General features: G+C 35.4%; 1 protein-coding gene across 2 annotated transcripts in view; it reads left to right on the forward strand.

The window, feature by feature from the left end:
* Positions 1 to 15,201, forward strand: part of TAFA2 (TAFA chemokine like family member 2) — a 469,616-nt gene that overhangs the window by 439,742 nt on the left and 14,673 nt on the right. The gene's annotated exons all lie outside the window — the stretch shown is intronic.

The following is a 15,201-nucleotide window of genomic DNA, read 5'->3' on the forward strand; positions in this document are numbered from 1 at the left end:
GTAGAATCAATAGGGCTGGGTCATTAAGTATGAATAGTGAGTGAAAGGAAAAATTCCAGAAAGACCCATATTTCTTCCTTGACTTATTTGGTGATATTAATTGATGAAGATATGATGAGGTAGACATGAAGTAGATAGGTTGACATAGCCCTAGAGATTAAGATAGAAGTCTGAGAATAGTTATCTCCTATATCGTGTTGAAATAAATAAGAAGGCTCTCTAAGAAGGAATGTGTTGAAAGGTGGTATCAAAAACATTTTAGCAGCTAATATTGAAAAATTTGACTACTAAGGAACATGCAATGTGGACAGGGGGATGGGAAACCAAGAGCAACCAGAGTCTGGGAGAACAAAGAAAGAGAGAGCTCCAGGGAGCCAGGGCTGCCAGCTGATGCAAAAACATAGAAACTACAAACAGATTATTTGGCCTTTAAACCTCTTTCGGAATAGGATATTTGCAATAAATAGTGGAATTTTATGATCAGTTAGCTGAAGTTATTTACTCTATCGTATTCTTGAAACTTGCCCTGCAGTTGGATGGTGTCATTGGTAGCACGCTGTGAACACCACAGAATATGCATCTATTTAACACAAAATTCACTGTTAGGAACATTTTTAAAATAAGAATAAATATGAACCTCTTTAGCAGATTAACAAATTCCATTCAAGGGAAGTTTGTCTATTTATTTGTTCATTCTCTCTATAAAGATAAATTGAATGTCTGCTATGTGGTTATATGCCTAATATTGTGGTACACTTTGGGATTCAAATTTTGAAAAATGATGACACTTAGTTGTCCAAGAATTCACTTTCAAGTGGATATAAAGTCAGTAAATCATTATCATGTACAGAAGTGGTAGCACAGAGGTTTGCACAGGTGCCTTGGGGGCAATATTAACAGTTTAATATTGCATAACCCTTAACCCTCCTAAAACTTGTGGATAACAGATTTTGATGCCACTCAAAGGCAATTCAGTCAACATTTTTTTCTCCTTAGTCTATAGTGACACTAAAAATTTTATGTTCTTTGATGTCAACATTGAACTGTTTTCTACTTTTATTTCTGGTATTGTACTACCATAAGAAAATGATAACCAATAAAACACTTTCTCCACTAAACTACTTTCCTAATAATGTACTATCCATAGAGAAAAATTTAACACTGAATAAATACTTTTGGATTAGACTTTTAAACCATTTAACATTTTTCTTCCAGTTATAAAATATGTGAGAGAAGATGGGAGGAATTCTGTGTATGAGACCATAGTAATAGTGCTAAATTGAAAATAATTTAAGATTACCACCAGCTAATGATAATATTGGAACCTTATAACATTGCATATATTTATTAATGCTTGAAGTTTATAGAACACTTTAAAATTCTTTGGAGGTGGGAGAGGGCATAGGGGGGATAGATGGTGCTAGAAAAAGTAAAATTAAAAATCTTTAACATATATTACAACAAAATCAGCTATGCAATTGAAATGTGATCTAAGATATAAAACTTAAATTGACAAGTTAAAAAAAGAAATAAAAAATCTTTATAGTTTATACTAAGCCAAGGAATTCCACTAAACATTTATTAAAACAGTTAATACTGAACTTATTAAAGAAGAGCATTATTTAGCTATTAAATGTACTTCCAGCTCCTGTGGTCCAGCATTATTGTGTTTTGCTCTTATTAAGTAGCAATGTTGGCTTCCCCTGATTTATGGTGGGATTAGTCCAAAGTCAATAAAGGGCTGTTTCGTTGATGTTCTGCTTACTGGTGGCTATTTACCTTTATCTTTTATTGCTTATTCTCTGCTGGTGGCAAACATATTTTACCTTTACTTTGCATCCCCTATTCTCTTTCTAGTGCCGTTAAAAGAAGACTAGGAGTGAGAGACAGAGACACAGACTAGGTTATACCAAGGAAGGCAGTGCAAATTCATTTTCAAAGGATATTTGCAAATAATTGAATGCAATCTCTGCTTTGCAACTTTAAAATGCCCTATCCTTGAAAGGGCTGTTTGAGTAATTGTGGGGAGAGTTGATTTAGTCAGCTCGTTCCTAGGATTCATATACTGTGATGCTTTTATTCTATCTTGAAAGAAATAAAATTGAATATTCTCAACAGACACTTTGGTTAACAGAAAAATTTAAACAGGTATCATGATTAGAAATCTCAGCTTCCAACTTCAATTACAACATATGATCGATTTGAGAGATTACTAAAGTCAAATGTCTGGCCAGACAGTCAACCACTGTTTGATATTAAATTTCACAAATGAAATCAACTTGTTGAGAGCAGCCCTGCATATATAATAAAGATGTGCTCTATCTGCTTCCACAATATACTTTTGAGGATTTCTAATATCAGCAATAAGGAAATGCCCATGTGAATAAAGTTCATGATAATAGCTGTTGAAAGTAACTTTTAACAAATACTAGTATACATTTCACCTATGTAATAGTCTAAGGAGACTCTATTCAGTGAAATTGTGTCACATCACTATATGATATCTAAGGTAAAGGTAAACATTCATAACATGAAAGAGAAGTGTTCATACCAGTAGACTACTAGTAAAAACATCTAAGGTAGAAATATTTTCACTGGTGCTTCTAAGGGTAGAAGTATTTTCGGTAGTACCAGTAACTCCTCACTAAGTGTTTAGCCTGTCTGAAGATACTGAAATTACAGAAAGATGAAGACATTGTCAAGATGGGTCAGGTAGTTTTTAATTCTCTATTTCACCCAGCATGGCCATTAGTGATTGCTGTGCAATGATGTTAAGTCTACCCAACTTGTCAAGATACCACAAGGCCTTATGCAGTTTTTCTGCACTGTGGTTCTCTCAGCTTCATCCCCACAAATGTACACCAACTCCATCTCATGATGAAAACTTACACCATATGCTCAGCTCTTCCAGAGCACTTCTGGGTGAATTTTGCTAAGACAATAGAATATTTGCGATGCCACTACCCTGTGATTATGTGTAATTAAGTGTACGTCACTCACGGTGAGGCTTGCTGATTATTTATGGACAATTTCTTGTTTTGTTTTTCTTTATCCTTCTATGATATCGCTAATCTTTTGGTTTGGAACAGGGATGCTTAAGTCTCCGGGACAGTTTCCTTCTTCTCTCTTCTTATCTAGTACAAAATGGGAGTTCCATAAACAATCATGAAGACTAATTCTTACTCAATATGCAGATGCCAACTATCTCTTTGTAGGCTTTATAATAGAAATGGGCACAATGAGAATGTGTCTGTTTCAGGTTCTACTACAAGAAAGAATTTCAGGAAGTATTGTAGCTGTTGCTCAATTATAAAATAACATTGTTTATTCACAGACAATAAAGTATAGGAATTCAGTGTTTAGAAAGTCAAGGGCAAAATATTACTTAGTGTGATGTGTCAACTTGGCTGGGCCACATGTCTAAATATTTGGTCAAACATTACCCCGGATGTTTCTGTGAGGGTGTCTTTTGGATGAGATTTACTTTTAAATCTGTAGACTTTGCATTATGCAGATTGCCCTCCAGAACATGGGTGGGCTTCATCCTGACAGTTGAAGGCCCTGTCCTATTGGTTCTATTTTCTAGAAAACCCTAACAACACTTGAATATTTTATCATTTTCAACATCCAAAACTAGATAGAAGATCAAGATAGCAAGTTATAATTTTGATAATACCAATAGCTTTGTTTTTCTTAATGCCAATTCTTACCAGGTACTGTGCTAGATGATCTAAAAAATATTTCTAAGAGTTATGATAACTTTCATTTTAAGTCACCTTATTCTTTAGTACAGATGAAAAAAAAAAAAAAGGTCTGAACAGTGTAACTTTCCCGGAGCTATACAATTAGTAAGTGACAGAGTTTTAACACAGATCTGTCTGATTCTAAAGTTTACATCTTTCCACTTAAATATATTGTTTCTTAAGAAGTGTAAAAATTCAAAGTGCCATGTAAACTTTAGATATCTTCCCCAATATTTTCTTAGAAAATTTTGACTAATAGGGATATGATCATCACATGTTCTTCAAATATAATGACTATTTAGGTATTATTCTTAGAGGTGCTGTGAACGTCAAAACAGTGGGTATGTATAATTTTTAATTTACAATTACAAAGGTCAGAAATTTCAATCCATCAAAGAAAACCAAGGCATTTCTACAGCTATAAGCCAAATAAAAGACTGGTAGTAGAGGGATGGTCAGTTGGTAACATACGATGACCCTAGACTTACCTCCTCCCATGGACACACTGAATATATATATATATTACTATAGTATGTTACTATATATATAGTAATTTCACTCAAAGAACAACTGAGAGTTCATTGAACAGTTTTTGCACAACAAATAAGAGACCACATAAAGGTAGATAAAGGTAGAAAAGATGGAGACGTGGTAACCCAACAGGACTGGCTTGCAGTAGGGAGATATATCACTGAGGGGCTTGCATGGGCAGACTCATCTGCTCTGGGGCACAGTGATAAAACAATGATTTAAGAGACACCTGCACTATATGTGATAAAAGTCAATTTACTAACCCCATGGCACCTGCCAAATGAGTGGGGAAATGTGGGAACTCTTTGGGCTTATAAGTGCTGGTGAGTGTCATTGTTTAAATGTCCCCTACATCTAGATAGCATGGGTGGGAGCTCAGTCCAAGTGCTCTAGCCACACTACAAGACCTCCACAGTGTGCCCAAGCCACCTTGACCGGTGTCCACTGCAGACTCAACGAGTAGCCTCCTAGGGCACCTCTGGAGCTCAGTGCCACAGGCCTCCTCAGCCAGGAGCCACTTCAGTCCCAGCCAGCCAGCCCACCAGGGTTCCCTGAAGCCATGGGCCACCTCAGCCATTATATGCTGCATCCCTGACCAGCTGGCCCACCAGGCACCACACACACCTACTTCTGCTCCAGCTGGCCTGCAAGATCACCCAGCACATCCAGTCTATGCACATCCAGTCACTCCTACACAAGACCATCCCTTTAAGACTGGGAGAGATAACGGTTTCACCTAATTCCTAGGAGCACACACAGATGACCCAAATTGCCAAAGCAATCTTGAGAAAAAGAAACAGACCTGGAAGCATCATGCTCCCAATTTTAAACTGTACTACAATGGAATATTATTCAGCCATAACAAAAAAATAAAACCTTGACATTTGCCACAATAATGGATGGATGTAAATTATATTATATTAGGTGAAATAAGACAGGAATAGTGTATGATTTTACTTATTTGTGAAATCTGAAAATCCCCAAATAAATAATTAAAACAGAAATAGACTCATAAATTCAGAGAACTAACTGATGGTTGCTAGAGGGGAGGGGAGGAGGAATGAGTGGGAAAGGTGAAGATAAGTAAGAGGTACCATATTCTAGTATAAGTCACAGGGATGTAATGTACAGCACAGGGAATATAGTCAATATTATCCTAATAACTCTGTATGGTGACAGATGGTTACTAAACTTATCATGGTGATTGCATTATAAGGTATATAAATGTACCTTACACTATGTGTACACTTGAAATGAATGTGATATTATATGTAAACTATACTTTTAAAAAGGCACTGGCAGCAGTTTTTACAAAGCATTCTGTAGGAATTGGCAGCTTTCAATGGGGAAAGAGTGCCTTAAATAAATAATTTTTCTCTAGGACTTTCAATTGCCAACTGTTGTTTGTACTTAGTGGAAGGCCTGTACATTGATCTATAATTGTAATTCAGTTACTCCATTGTAGGCTCCCACATAATAACCCCTTCTGATCAGGTTTCTAAGTTAAGCATTTTGATTTGCAATTTCTGTGAATTCTGGAAACTTCCAATGCTGTTTCTAGATTGTTTCCTAAGATTTTAGATATTGTACTACATTTTGATGATATTCTGATACAGATTAAACAGATATTCTTTTCAGTTATTAAAATCATATTCAATACCACTATATAAACCCTGGGGATACGCATGCAAGGAATACAGTCTTTGCCCAGGAGACTTTCCCATTCATATTTAATGGGATGGACTCTGGATTAGCTTGGGTTAAACACAAATTTAAAAAAAGAAATTGAAACAATCTAATCTCAGTAGTTTAAAATAAAGGTTTATGTCTTACTCCAACTATATCAACATCGTAGGTGGCCTTGGATTGCCAATTTTGGGTCTTCCTCATTTTGGACTCAAGGCTTCAGTGTGGATGTGATCTGGTATACAGTATGGGCAAACATTGGTTTACAGTTGTTCATATGGAAAAGGACATGCAGGTTATGAGAATGATAATTCAAGAATAAACTCTGTATTTCACATACTTACAACTATAAATCTACTTTTGCCCTCCTCTTCCCCCCCCCCCCGTAGTTAAAGAGAAAGATAATTTTGGAGGGTTTTGCACTAGCAATTATATGATCAGCCCTAGAGCAAAAAAAATCTGACTATAATTCTTGGTCAAAACTCTTACAGATATACCCATCCAGCTGCAGAGGATCCCAGAAATGGAGTCTTTCCATATGCCCAGGAGATGTTTTTTATGCAATGTAAATTTGGAATTATATGTGAAAATTCAGAGGTTTTTTTTTTTCCACTCTGTATGTTGTACCTGTGAGAGGATATGGTAGAACAAAATCATATCTCAATCATTAATTTGCTAAGCATTTATTAAACATGTATTCGATGCCTGCCACTGTGGCAGGATCTGGGTATCCACAGACAAACACATTCACAAATTATTCTGCTGAATAGAAATACCACTTCAGATACACACTTTCTTATCTCATCTACACTGGAAGTCCAGACACAAGTTGACCTACCTCTTCAGATTACATATCCCTTATTATATCTCTCTACCAGGTTCATTTGGAAAGGGCTAGCTTTTGAGATGACATGTAAAGCAGGCAAGTAGTTTAAAAAGTTGTCATCCTAAACTACCTATGCCTACAGGATACATTTTTATAAGGAAAAAACACACTTGTTATACACCAAAAAATAATCTCATTCTTTAGTCATAGCACATACAACAGAGCTAAGAACTGAAGTCACAGAAAACAAACAGAACAAAACATTTTTGAGCTCTGTGCCTAGCGAGTTAGCCCAAGCAAGGAATTCTTTTCCTTTGGGAGGGGAATAATAATAATCTATGTGCAATTTAGCAGGGCTTTTTCAAGGGGAAAAAAATTCCTAAATTGCTGAGGACTCTGGATGACTCCAAGGGTTCTATTAGCTTTGCCTTAATCACTCTCAATAGATACATTGCCAGAAGCATCCATCCATCCACCCATCCATTATTTCAGTGAGTCCCATTTGCCTCAGTGAAAAATGGCTGCTGTGTTGTGTATATTCAAGGATGGTGTAATGATTAAGAAGCCAGTCTCTGGAGCCACATCCCAACTGTGCTGCTTGTTAGCTGGTAGCCTTCAGCAAGTTACTTTACATCTATGCTTCTCAGTTTGCATATTTGTGAGATTGGGACAATAATATACCTACCACATAGTTTCCTTATATGAATTTAATGAGTTAATATTTATAAAGCACTTAACAGTTACTGGCCAAATGTAAATGCTTTATGTCCTTGTTAAGTAAAATACATAAACGAAGCAAGTTTTTTAATAGGCTTATGAAATGGGCTTTCTCAGAATTCAAGCATGCACATTGTTATTCCACAGTAGTCAGTCTGGTTAAATAAACACTAATGTAGAGTTATCACAGGACTTCCATTTATAGTGAGATGAGGACTGTGAAGAGAAAGCACAAGTCCGAAGGTTGGTCTACCTATACCTATTCCCTTTTGGACTGGGTACAAAGATGCATCCTAGACAGAAACCATAGAGGTGTAATAAATAGATTCCACGTGTGTCTGTAGGGGTCACAGGATCTGGGTCATTTCAGTTACCCACATAGATGGGCCCGATAGAAACTGTTATGTTAATCCATTGCAAAGGCATTTCCCCCAGGTTCATCTTGTAGGAGCAAAAATAGTTTCTCCTTTATAGCTACCAGGCATTGGCTTTTTAGCAACATCCCTTGAGGACTTGTCAGAGCTACATAGTAAAGGAGGCAGTTTTTTTTCCTGATCATTATAATTGTTGATATTTGCTCAACTGATATTTCTATATTCAATGATACAATTAAAAGACATCCTCACACAGAAAGTATCCTTTTATGGTTAAAAAGGTTTGGTAACTTTAGAGGAAGGGATGTTATGCTAGGGTCTATGTACTAGGTTTGTGAAGATTTTTTTAATTTTAAGGGGTTTTTTTTTTTTTGTATTTGTTTGCCTAGAGCAATTTAAGATGAGGTTAGCTTGGAGTAGTTGGTATAGATTTAAAGGACTATTTTATGGAATGCTAAGCTACCCTGGCACATTTTTCTATTACTAATACAACATTAATGTTCTTACTAAATCACAAAAACACGATGCTAAAAGTGTTTATAGATATTATACAATTAGCAGAAGCCAATAATTCCTATTTATGAAATAATAAATAAAACCTAAATATTTTTTTAACCTTAGTACATTTCAAACAAAGTGTATTATATGTATTTTGCTAATAGATTTTTTAAAATTGTGTTAGACCTTCTGTACAGAATGTAGCATTTTTATAATGTATCACGTTCTAGTGGTCTATCTTTGAAAATAAAGCAGTCTTTGCACAGGAAATGCATAGCTTTGGAAAGGACAAACATAGTATCAAAGAGCCAGAAATACATTTATAATTAATGCCTTATATAAAGTTAATATTTTGTAATAATGATGTAATAATGAGAATAATCTTAAGAGCATATATTTACACTTTCTATTTCAAAGTACTGTTTGAAAGTGTTTAAAATTACTATTTATTGTATTCTCACTAAGATTGCATTTAAACTTCACAGTAGTGTGATGAGATATGGATTTATCACATTAGGATGGAAACTGAGGTTTTTGGGGTTTTTAAATAGTGAAATAATTAATAGGGTCACACAGTTAATAAATAGCCAAGTCAGGGTAAGTCCTTGGCTGAATGATGTTATTAACCCTCTACTCTTAACTATTTATTTTAAAATACATATATATATATATATATATATATATATATATATATATATATTATTGATTTTAGAAAGGAAGGAAGAGGGAGAGAGATAGAAACATCAATGATGAGACAGAATCACTGATCAGCTACCTCCTACACACTCTCTACTAGGGATCAAGCCCTAAACCTGGGCATGTGCCCTGACTGGGAATTGAATCATGACCTGCTGATTCATAGGTCAATGCTCAACCACTGAGCCATGCCAGCCTGGTTCTTAACTATTTATTATAATTATTTGCCTGCCTGATTCTTAGAAAATCTTAAAATTCATCATTTTATTCATCATCATCATCATCATCATCATCAGTAGATGAACATTCAGTGTATATAGGATATATTGCCTCTTATCCAACTTCTAATTATTCATGATAAAAATAATTAGAGGAAATTGAAATTCACAGGTAATTTTTATTTTTCTATTTTAGGCAACATTAGAAAAATTCCATCAGAATTGAATTGTTCATTATAATATAAAATAAATAACCAAAAAAAAATCCAGAAAAAATGAACCCTATACTTGAGATTATTAATGTTTTAAAAAATATCTTGATTTTATAAGAAGCCTATTTGTCCTGTTTGTTATAATAAATCTCTTATCTCCAAGGTAACAGTGTGTGCAATGGCTTTAATTTGATTCTCAGAGTTTATGACTTTGGATTACAGCACTAATTGATAATATTGTAGTCAGTCTTTCACATTATAACATCCATGTCTCAGCTCTATGATGGCAAAGTTGAAGTTACTACAGTGCTCTAGCGACAAACCTTTCCTTAATGCTATCCTTAAAAATTGATTAGCAACTTGATGTGACTGAATGAGCTTCAGAAATCTTTTACGCTTCAAGGAATGCTCAATTTTTACTATCATAATAGTTGAAATATTTGTTTCAGAGAGTCATTCATTCATAGCTGTAAGATTTCAACTTTATGAATTATTTACTAAAAATTAAGTTTTCCACAATGAAGGTAACCACTCTCTGTGGGTGATGATATAACTTGTTGTCCATAGTAGGACATAATTTCAGGATAAATCTAATGGGAAGTTAGAATAAATTGTGTAAATCAGGATTTTCCTAGGCAAACTGGACAATATAGTCACGTATAAGTAACTGCTAATGAAGTTCTGTTTTAATCATTAAGCAAAGTTTAGTATGGAGAGAATACTCCATCTCAACATGGCTGTAATACAGAGGTACTATGCCGGTAGAATATCAAAGATAAATTTCAAATATTACATACATTTGGTGAATGACTAATCAACACCAAGTTCATCAATAAAACTTAACCCATATAACTTGACTTCCACTTTTGGTAATGGATATTTAATAATACCATCAAACTGCCCTATTTTCTACCCCTTCCTCTAAGGCAACTGAAGAGTTTAACAAAATGTAAGATGGCATACGTGGAGGCATTGAAAAGTCAATAAGAAATTAAAGAGTTATTGCTCCAGAATCTAGGGGAGAATGAAGACTAAGAGATATTAGTTTAGTTTTGGGAGTTCCTTAATCCATGGAGGCAGTTGTCAATGTTAGAGGGAGCACAAAAGAAGGCAAAAGAAGAAAGAAAATAGGAATCTAGAACAAGTAAAATAAAATTTAGTTGGTAGATTAAACCCAAATTTCTAATGTGATTATATCAAGTGCAAATGGCCTAAATGATCCAACTATGAGGCACACAAAAAGATTGTCAATCTGGATCAAAAGATAAAAACACAAGTATATACTATTTAACAGAGGTTCATATAATCTAAAATTATAAAAAAAACTGAACATAAAAAAATAATGGAAAAGATACACCATGTGAACACTAACCTAAAGGAAGTTGATATACTATTAAGGAAGAACACTTCCTAATGATAAAAGGTTTACTTCCTCCAGAAGAAACCACACGATAAGTGACTTTATGAAGTTTTTCTATGGTCAAGCATCATTAGAAGCACTTCATATATATTAGTTCACTTAATGCTCACAATCGCTCTATGAAATAGGCTTATCTTCATTTTACACATGAGGAGACTGAGAAATGAAGAGGTTGCCCAAAGTTGCATCGCTAATAAGCATCGGATCTAGGATTAAACCCAGGCAGTCTAGCCTCCTGGTTATGAGAATAAATATTTGAATAGGAAAAGCCTAAAGGGACCCAATAAGTTTTGGTTTTCTCTCTGCTACACATTTCAAACCAGTTTTCCATGGCAGGGGTAGCTCCTTAGAGATTCTCTGCTTCAGATATTAGTTTAGATTCTTCTCCGCCTCTCCCTTCAGAATCCCCTAAAATGGAGATGTGGTATTTTTCTCATAATTGAACTCACATACAGTTGACTAGTTTGGGGAGAGGACATCCCTTTAAAACGCTTCTCATAGACAGGAAGAGCTAACAGCTATGGGGAGGAATGCATGGCCTTCTATTTGAGATTGGTTTTCTATATAGGGATGTCTCCATTGTGTAAGTGTCTGTAAGACACGCATTCAGGAATGTTTTGCCACCAGTCAGCTGAAAACATTTGCCAGAGAAATCTTCCATCATTTCACACCCACACACACACACACCCCTCTCCTTTCCTAAAACTTTGCAATTCCTCACTGTTGGAATAGAAAGAACAGTGGCTTCCAGGGCTTATACAAAGAAGCCATTGTGTTCTCTCCTGTCCGTTCAGGCTCTATCCAGTTCCACCTTCCGGGAATAAGGCTTTTGAAAGGAGAAAGGTGTGAAGCCATGTTATTTCTGGTGACCACCATGTAGTTGCACTTAGTGTGCAATCGTGACAACAAGGATCATATCTGCTTTTTCCCACTGGTTATCCTCAATAAGTAAAATAGCAAGAAAAATAACACTTGTTGAAAAATACACAGAAAGAAATAGATGATTGAATGAGCCTTTGTGACCTCATCTTCCATACTGTCCCCCTTGCTTACTTCACTGCCACCACACCACCCTCCTTACTTTTTTTGTCTCAGGTCATTTGCAAAGGCTATGTATTCCCTCTGTGTGAAGTACCCAGCTATCAGCTGGATTGGCTCGCTTATCTCTTACAGGCTTTCAGTGAAGTCTCACTTTATTAGCAAGTCTTCCCTATCTATGCTAACTAAAATTGTACATCCCTGCCTCAAAATTCGCTCTCTTCCATTTGACTATATTTTTCTCTTTGCATGGGCTAACATACTTTAAAATGTTACTATATTGTGTCTTTGACTGATGGTCAGTTTCACAAGGACAATGATTTTTGTTCTCCTGCCCCCCCATACTTTGGAAAGCACCTGACATTTCATATGTGCTCAGTAAATATTAGTCAAATGAATGAATGAAATAACAGATATGCAGGACCTATTTCACTAGGTTTGAAGCCCCAAATCGGGGATCTTGGTCTGCAGACTATCACCTATTGCTTATATGCATCCTTGAAAAGCTTCACTTAATTCATCAGAGCTTCCGTTTAACTGCTAGGAGATAATAGCAATTAGAAACAAAGACTCATAACAGTAAATAGCAAACAGGGACAGTCTCACAGAATAATTCTGAGAGCAATACGAGAATGTGGATGTGCACTAAGTAGTCTACTGGTGCCGGCAATTAATTTCTGAGGGGTGGAAGCAAAGGAAGGGTGAGAAAGGTTCCAGGTTCCATGAGCAATAGAAGGATCAGCTGGCTTTGACAGTCTTGTCTAGGCTACAAAATGCAGTCTGCTGCATTTTGCTAAGCAAAAATTGACTTCTCTTTGTCTTTTGAAATACCAGCCTCTATATTTGAAAAATAAAATCTGGGGGGAGGGAGAGCAGCCCGGCATCCTGAACTTAAATATAGAATATATAATTAAATATAGGCATGCAGGGGAGAGGCAGAGAGATTGCATGCACAATAGTATTTTGGGTGAAGCAGTCATTGAGGTATTTGTTTGTTCCATTATAAGGAATTTTGTACTTCAGATGCACTGCCATACCTGATGTAAAGTGAGCATGTAATACTTAGGTGTAGGATAATTGTCACAATGGAACATTTCATGAGAAAAATTTCCTGACAGCGTTAAGCAGCAGTATTAAAATTACTCAAGAGAAAACTGCATTTTTTAAAAAAAATTAGGATAAATTTCTCTGTGAAATACTAACTGTAATGAATATGCCATAATCAACCTTGCTGTATCTATTTGGACATTTTCCACATCCCCAGTGGTTAGTCTAATACCAATTAAATCATCACAGGATGCTATTATCTTCTTGCATTATGATTTTCATAAATTAATTTTGTTTTAAAAAATCAGGCCTTTTCCAAATGAGAATAAATTTAAATATCTAAGGTGTGAGTGTGAGGCTGATGTCAGGACCCATGCATATCTATAATTTTAAAATTCTGAAATCACAGAATCGGGAATAATCCTTAAAGAATTGAAAATGGTGGCACTGACCTTTTGGGTCACTTAATTATTCCCCTTGCTGTAAGGGGAGAATCCAGATAGTAACTTTTGTTTTTCTTCTTCTGAAATTAATTATCATTCTCCCCTTATATTCATTTATTTGTTCCTCCATCCATCCACTCACTGTTTTAATCTTTTATTAGATAAATATTAGGCATCATTTAAGGGCCTGGAATGCTGCTTAGCACAGGGGCATGGTTGGGTCAGGGGCCAAGGGGGTGGGGGATAAGGGACTTCTGTAATACTGTTAACAATAAAAAAATAATAAAAATAATTAATATTAAAATATGCTAATATCATCTTTTCCCAATACATTCTAGTTTAGTGGAAGAAACAAATAGGTTAATAAATTAGCATAATGTGACAAAATATGTCTTATAATAGAAGCATGGACAAGATATGTCTTATAATAGAAGTATAGACAAAGTGCTGACTAGATAAATCACAAAGGCTAATGAAACATGAAGTGATAACTATCTAAATACTCTAATGTTTAGAAGAAGAGTATTTCAGGCAAAGGTAAAATGTACACAAGGATAAGGAGATATGAATGGGCATATCAAGGCCTACAAGGATTAGTTAGGTATGGCTGGAGTTGTGCCTATGTGTCTCTGAGGGGCTTCGGGAGATGGAGAAATGAAGCTGGGTAGGTTGAGTTCTAATTGTGAAGGACCTTCTTGATCACCAACAGGAATTTACATCTCTTTCTGTAACAGGAAACTATTACAGATTTTTGTTTTTAAGATAATGGTGGCAAAGAGGTGGAGGGCTACAATAAACAAGACAAATCAGAAGACAAATTAGGAGGTTATTGCAACTGTGCAAACCAGATGAAATAAAGGCCTTGATTAAGATAGTAACAGCCAGACAGAGAGTTGGGAAGAGAATAAAAAGATGACTAGGGTCTAGAAACTGATTAGAAATAAAACATATGGGCATTTATGTTATCATGCCAAAATATTCAGTGGGTATATGAAATTAAAAAACAATAAGACTTTCCACATTTTTGAACAACGTGAAGAAAATGGAGAACTAGAAATGTTAAGCAGTATATTCTCGGTCTGCTCCATGCTTTTTCTCAAGGATATTAAGCCCCTCTACATTTTCTCCATCTTCATCTTTTGTCTTCAGTCACATGTTTTCATGGTGAGTCATGACACTGACCCATGTTATGACTGCATTGGTTCTAATATAAATGCATAAAGTCAAGTAAATGCAGTGACCAGAGCGAAAATTTCTGCTCTTTTTCACACCATAATTTTAGTCTTACATTTTATGGTTAGGGAGGGAGAGGCCAAGTTAGCAGTGATAGGGAAAAGAGGGTCTGTTCTTAGTGCTAAAAGACTCAAATTTTTTTCAAAATTGGGAAATAGTTTTTATAGTATGACTAGAGGCCTGATGCATGAAATTCGTGCAAGAGTAGGCCTTTGCAGCCCTGGCTGCCTTGTCCCTCGCAGCCCCAGCCTCATCCGGAAGGTCATCCTGAAGGTCGTCTGGACAGTCGTTCAGCTGTTCAGCTGCTTGGGTGATTTTCATATTACACTTTTATTACTATAGATTAGTTTTAACTACCCTGAGCTCTCAAGTTTACATAATAAATTTATGTAAGAAATGATTTATATTACCAAAACCCTCTGTTATCTGATTCTAAATTACTAGCCACTCCTCCATATGATTATTGAATAATACTGACTAATATTGAATAATATTAAATTATCCAAATATTTGAAATTA

This window comes from Myotis myotis, unplaced genomic scaffold, assembly GCF_014108235.1.
Source record: "Myotis myotis isolate mMyoMyo1 unplaced genomic scaffold, mMyoMyo1.p scaffold_m19_p_3, whole genome shotgun sequence".
NCBI classification, from domain to species: Eukaryota; Metazoa; Chordata; class Mammalia; order Chiroptera; family Vespertilionidae; genus Myotis; species Myotis myotis.